The 7,109-nt window shown below is 39.0% G+C and overlaps 2 pseudogenes; both read right to left on the reverse strand.

Annotated features, from left to right (window-relative positions):
• Positions 1–300: 300 nt before the first annotated feature.
• LOC120029696 lies at positions 301–1,535 on the reverse strand (annotated as a pseudogene).
• A 1,456-nt stretch (positions 1,536–2,991) lies between these two features.
• On the reverse strand, positions 2,992–5,518 carry LOC120029697 (annotated as a pseudogene).
• Positions 5,519–7,109: the final 1,591 nt, after the last annotated feature.

Genomic DNA, 7,109 nt, shown 5'->3' on the forward strand with positions numbered 1-7,109 from the left:
GCATAAAAAGAACACCAAGAAGAAGAACTATAGATTTTTTTTTTTTTTGCACCATATCCTTATGGTCATACTTTATAGCCTAATACAGACTTACATTTTCAAAACAAATATTTCATTCATTTTATTTCTCTCATAATTAGTTAAATTATAAAACGAATTTGTCTGAAAATACCATGTGTGAATAGTGCAAACATTACACTGAATTGGCTGCAGAAATTAGTGCGCCTTAATCCTACCTGTAAAACCTGAGTTATCTTTGAAAATGCGATAAGCAAAGTGAAGCACCCTGAGTGCGGTATTTCAAATATTATTTGTAAAATGGTTGCTTTTGGTCTTCGAGCTTGGTGACACATTAGGAGAAGATGAGGTGATCTCTACCACATCATTTGCCGGTACTGCTGTGTTTATAAAAAAAACGTGCCTGCTTTCTCGCGCTTTTTCTGCTTCGTCCTGCGGTTTTGGAACCAAATTTTAACTTGAGTTTCGTTGTGCTTGAGTAGCGGCAATTTCCACTCGACCGGCCCTGGTTGTTGAAATGGAACTCCTTCTCGAGCTCTGTCAGCTGCTTTGTGGTGAAGTTGGTGTGGATTACAGTCTTTTGGCCAGGGACTCCATATTGTTAAACTGTAAAAGTGAATGAATGGATGAAGGAACTGATTGAATAAATGTAATTTTGAACGAAGAAATGAAAACAGGAATCAACTATGTAGACTTATTATGATTATGTGATGATTGTGAGCAGCCAAGCAAACAGTGCAGTTATACTAATACAAATACACATTCTATATTTGATCATTTATTTTACGCATCACGGTACATGTTTAATGACACATTGATTAGGCAGTGTCTCTGTTAAATGTCCTCAAAAAAAATATATTTTGTAATGTTGTCTATAAATTAACTTTTGTCATGACAATGTTATTGCTGACCATGTCCCAGTAGTTAACCAACCTGTTTTACGGGATTCCTCTTAACTTTCATCCAGTCGAAAGTTTTTTAAGTTAATCAGCAGAATCCTTATCACTACATTGGGAAGGAACTAATATCGAGTAAATACTCTCCAAGTCTTCTTGCTGCCCCTGTTTCCCACTGCTAAAGTGAAGATACTAGCTGCTTGGTGCAGACCCTGGCCCACTGTTCCCCTCGTCCAGGGGGGGCATGTTCGTTCCAATGGCTGAAACAGGAATCCCAGGCGACAGAATGAAACCTCGTTCTTTCTCATGATTGAGAGCGTATTGATGAAGTCCATAGTCCACGTTTGGCCCTGTTGGCGAGCAATACACCGAGTTTCCCGTTGTGCCAAACTGGAGATCTATATGATGTGGCTGATACTGGCGGAGAATGTGGCTCGAAGTCTTATGCTGAGGCACCGAAGAACCACCAACTAACCGCCCATCGGACCCGTAACTATCACTTGTTGCGCATGAATTGGAAGACGAGGACATGTAAACATTGTTTCAATTGTGGTATCCGGCCTTGGCATTGAATATGTTCGTCCCCCGGTTATTACTTGTATAATCTAAGTAAGAGGTCATACTGTATTGTTATGGCAAAATTAATGAAGACGGATAATGTATCTTCCCTGTGCCCTACAACCTAACCTCTAGGTTGTATGTCAAAGCTGTAAAACTGCCTACCAAAGCTCATATCACCTTAGTGACAGCCCATGTGACTCACTTTAGGTCAATGGCAAGGCACCTACAGCAGTTTGTCAAATCGGGATCATCCATCAAACGTCTTACATTAACATGACAAATGGTTGAATCAAACTCGCCCATCAATTTGATAAGAACGCGAACACGTAACAGAGCTTCTGCAAATACCTTCTGGTCAGACTGTGGGAGAATGATAAAGTCTTTAAAAAATGAAAGATTTCGTTTGTCGATATTTTAGAGTTTGAAGCAATCGGTTGATTTGGATGGGCTATGTGCTCGAAGTAGTCAATTAGCTGTGCTTTTTTACGAGTGTGCCAAGAATAGGCCTATGTAAGTTTAGTGAACTGAAATGTTCCATTGTTCCAAGATGATACAATAAAAGTATGTTCCCAATGTGTATAAGTAAAGCAGCTCGTGAATTATTTCATTAACTCGGCGTGTTTTACTGGCTGAGAGATAAGTTTTAGAGAGGAGTCTTGAATGCAATGATCAATCTTCCGATCCTCTAAACGCTTGACAGCTGGTTCTTCTATTTGTTCAAGCGGGAACAAAGAAACGGCTAAATCATTGTGCCTTTTAGACTTTTAACCATTTATTATTGCATACAATTTTCACCAGACTACACTTCGTGTGGCCTATTTCATTTGACATATTTTAACATACTTTTTATGTATTTTACATTTAGTAGATTTGTAGGTAGGGCATGCTCTTTTTGAAAACAATATGTGTCATAAATAAACACACAGGTGCTGTAGAACGTCTGAACAACACATGCATTTTATTCAACAGTACGACAATTCTTCGTCAGCATATAGCCTACATGCACTTGATAGAGTACATAAAAGGATATCACATTTAAATAACATTTTGAGGAACATTGATTGATTCATCGGTCCCTCGAGCATAAGTGTCAGTCTGTCTGTAAACACTAAGCCCTATGATAAAAAAAATGTCAGTCTTACAGAATAAAAAATAAGAATTTCCCATTAATTAATTTAATAAATAGCCTATAAATAATACAAAATAACATTGTAATAAATATCTTTCTAATATTCCAATGCCTGCTCCAATTATAAAAGTACACCACGTCAAGTCTAGCACAAACACACAAGTGAGAAACGTTTTTGCTTGATATTGATTTAAATTTGAACTACACTTGATGTTTTACATTAACCTGTAGTTTCAGATAATTGGATAAGAAACCAAAATAATATAAATAAAGAACTGTCCGACAGGATCAATAGCCTGTAGGTGCTGCATGCATTTGGGTATTGCGAGTAATGTGCCTTTGCGCAACAATTTTTTTTTTATTGCACAACCTGAAGTTTGGATTCCATCAATAATGAGTCAGTTTAAGAACGTGTTTGATTCTTTCTTGAGAAGAATTATGCCCCAACAGGTATGATGTGTTTGGATCACAGTGTATGTTTATGTTGCCTTGATGTCATCTGTGCAGTATTATTACACAAGTTATTTATCCCATATGCAGTGAATGGCAAGTTCACGTCAACATAAACAGGGCCATCTTGAGCATTATGAATAAAATACTATCATTGTCCTGCATACTGCATGGAACATATTCTGGGGTTGTGTTGACATATTTCTGTTGGGCTTTCATTGAGTTTGAATAGACTGGTGCACTGACATAATATTTTTGTTGAAGCTTTAAATATAACTAAATGCAATCTACTTAAATCCCCAAAAGTAATGATTTATCATGAGAGGGCCATAAACAATAACTAGTACTGCTACATACTCCAAGAAAGGTTGAAAATCTTACCTTTCTGGTAAAAATAGTTATACATTGCTGACTTTTGTAGTCACTTTTGAGGACAAGCTCAAGTACACAGTACAAATATGATCAAATATGAAAATATGAAACAGTATTTCCTATTCAACAAAACTGTATGAATAAGGCTTCACATATTTTTCTAAATATAGTATAATCAATTTATAAAACCACTAACTATAAGATTTCACCTTCCTTATAACTGTAAAATACATATTTGTGTATTTAAAGTTAGAGAAAAGGTTCATATTTTCTAAAGCTCTCTCTTTATCAAAACCTCTGACCCCATTGCGGTGAATGTCTCAAAGAGCTCTAGCGTGGTTTACTGAACTCCTTAGGAACTCGCCTTTCATCTCATATTTATTTTATCCATCCATGACAAGCAGAAAGTGGTTTTGTTTCAAATCTATGAATTATTTTAGATTACTGGCTATAAATCGATCTCTGAATGGGCTACGGCAACGAAAAACACTCTCTCCTTCTGCATTACGATGTAAGGATTCCAGGCATATGTGGTGTTAGTGGCGTTGACATAGGATTCAGCTCGGAGTTGATGGACAATTGGAAGAGCAAATGAAATGGTAGGAGAGACATCCCAGCTTCAAGTGGAGTCAGATTTCAAATCCAGCTTCATACAGGCAGAAAATACATACTCCTGTGTCAGTGAGAAACAGGGCTACATACCGTTCATTGCAGGCCATTTCCACATATTAATTTATGAGCAAAAATGTCGGTCAGAACCAGTACCAGAACCAAGCAGGTCCTCTAAACAGGGGATTTTACATCGAAGAGCTTTTAAAAGTGCAATATGCAGATATCGCTCCGCCATTTCCTGGTTGCTAAACTTCTAATAGTTCCACAAATTTCAGTTTATGTGACAAAACAAGCAATGCATAGTGTAGAGAATCATTGTACCAGCTAAACCACTGTGAAATATATAGTCAACAACCCAAAATATTGTATTTTCAGCTGTTTAAAGCTGGTGTACAAAACCTAAAGTTAAAGACCCAAAAACGAAACTTAAGAATGGGAAGCATAAAAATAGCACAAATAGAACAGATCTAATGCTTCTTAGACTTGCTGTCAATGATCATAACATATCTATAACACCCATTTCTATGTTAATTTGGTCAGTCACCCAGAAAGTTACATATTGCAGCTTTAAAGATGGCGGGGAAACAGCATCATAATCATCATCATCATCACCCATTGCATTAATATAACCAAGGATGGTAAGAGCTTCTGGGCTACCTGATGAAGAGCACAGTCCTTAAACTTTTCATCTTTCTTGTACTTTCTTGTACTTCTCAGATTTTGAAACCAAATCTTGATCTGCCTTTCCTTTAAATTGAGTTGGTTAGGCATCTCCACGCGCCTGGGATGGCACAGGAAACGATTTAAGTGGAACGCCTCGAGCTCCACCAACTGGCCGCTTGTGTACGCAGTGCACACCCTTTTTAGGCTGTAGTTGTCGGGCTTTCCTCTTTACCAGAGAGTTCTGCCGAGATAAAATTAAATGTAACATAATCATAAATGGAATCTTATCAACATGATATTACATTATATCAACATTTAAGCTTCAGTCGAAACTGGAAATAGGCTAGAATTAGCCATCGCCCATTGGTCGTAATCACCTAATAATATTAGCATTTATCAAGCTTAAAAATCTATTATTTGTAATTGGGATTTCGCCTACTGTCCATCTGTTTGGCTACGCATTTGAATACACACCATATACTTTTACGGGTTTGTCTCGGTTGTTCTTTTTACAGATCTGCCTTGTCGACTCCTTCATCCATGGGAAGATGCTTTTGGTGAAGGTAGAATTTGAGTTAGGGTCACGCTCCTTTGGGTGCTGTGAATGCTGTGATTTGTTGCCATTTAACTGCGATGAGCAATCCAACTCCTTCAAGTTGCTCTGGCTCTCCAGGTGGGCCAAGGGTTGGTGGGCTGGTGCGTCATGATTGTGTCTAAACCCATTGACACCTTGATATGGGGAATCTCCAAATATATACGGAACAAAAATATAAACGCAACATGCAACAATTTTTACGATATTGCTGTTACAGTTCATATGAGGAAATCAGTCAATTGAAATAAATTCCTTAGGCCCTAATCTATGGATTTCAGATATGCATCTGTTGTCACATACCTTTAAAAAAATGGGCCTCACAATGGGCCTCTGGATCTAGTCATGGTATTTTTGTGCATTCAAATTGCCATCAATAGGGCCTCCTGAGTGGCGCAGCGGTCTAAGGCACTGCATCGCAGTGCTAGAGGTGTCTCTACAGACCTGGTTTCGATCCCAGGCTGTATCACAACCAGCCGTGATCAGGAGTCTCATAGGGTGGCGCACAATTGGCCCAGCGTCATCCGGGTTAAGGGGGGGCTCTAGCGACTTCTTGTGGCGGGCCGGGTGCCTGCAGGCTGACCTCGGTCGTCAGGTGAACGGTGTTTCCTCCGACACATTGGTGCGGCTGACTTCCAGGTTAAGCTGGCGGGTGTTATTAAGAAGCGCTCTTTGGCGGGTCATGTTTCGGAGGAAGCATGACTCGACCTCCCCATGCCCATTGGGGAAACCATAGGGGAGTCCGTTGGGGAGTTGCAGCGATAATACATTAAAAGGGAGGTGTTCCAATGCCATCAATAAAATTGTCTTTGTTGTCCGTAGCTTATGCCTGCCCATACTATAACCACACCGCCACCATGGGGCACTCTGTTCGCAATGTTGACATCATCAAACCGCTCAAACCACACAATGCCATACACATGGTCTGTGGTTTTGAGGCCGGTTGGATGTACTGCCAAACTCTCTAAAACATGTTGGAGGCGGCTCACTAACAGGAATGTAAACAAATCTGTGCTCAAAATTTGAGAGAAATAAGCTTTTTGTGCGTATGGAAAATGTCTGGGATCTTTTATTTCGGCTCATGAAACATTGGACCAACACTTTGTGTTTAAATTTTTGTTCAGTGTAGTAGTTATGAAGTCATGGTAGGTATATTTTTCAGCATTGCCAAGAAAGGCCTCACCAGCTATTGGGGCCTTTTTGACCTTCTGAAGGATCATTTGCACCCAGAAGTCACGTGATAGTTTTCTTCCAATGACCTCTTGGATGCTGTCCTGAAAGGTTATGAAAAAAGACAGAATCAATGAAACAATCAAATTTATTTATAAAGCCCTGTTTACATCAGCCGATGTTCAGAAACCCAGCCTAAAACCCCAAACAGCAAGCAATGCAGATGTAGAAGCACGGTGGCTAGGAAAAACTCCCTAGATAAGGGGGGTGACAGCATGAATCCATCTTATCATCTCAATAGCATCATGACGTGAATAGGACACTTTCAACCGACTTAGAGGCAATGTCACTACCGTTCAAAAGTTTGGGGTCACTTAGAAATGTCCTTGTTTTTGAAAGAAAAGCTAATTTTTTGTCTATTAAAATAACTTCAAATTGATCAGAAATATAGTGTCGACATTGTTAATGTTGTAAATGACTATTGTAGCTGGAAACTGCACATTTCTATGGAATAATTACATAGGCGTACAGAGGCCCATTATCAGCAACCATCACTCCTGTGTTCCAATGGCACGTTGTGTTAGCTAATCCAAATATAAAAAGGCTAATTGATCATTAGAAAACCCTTTTGCAATTATGTTAGCAC

Source organism: Salvelinus namaycush, chromosome 35 (genome assembly GCF_016432855.1).
Source record: "Salvelinus namaycush isolate Seneca chromosome 35, SaNama_1.0, whole genome shotgun sequence".
Classification (NCBI taxonomy): domain Eukaryota; kingdom Metazoa; phylum Chordata; class Actinopteri; order Salmoniformes; family Salmonidae; genus Salvelinus; species Salvelinus namaycush.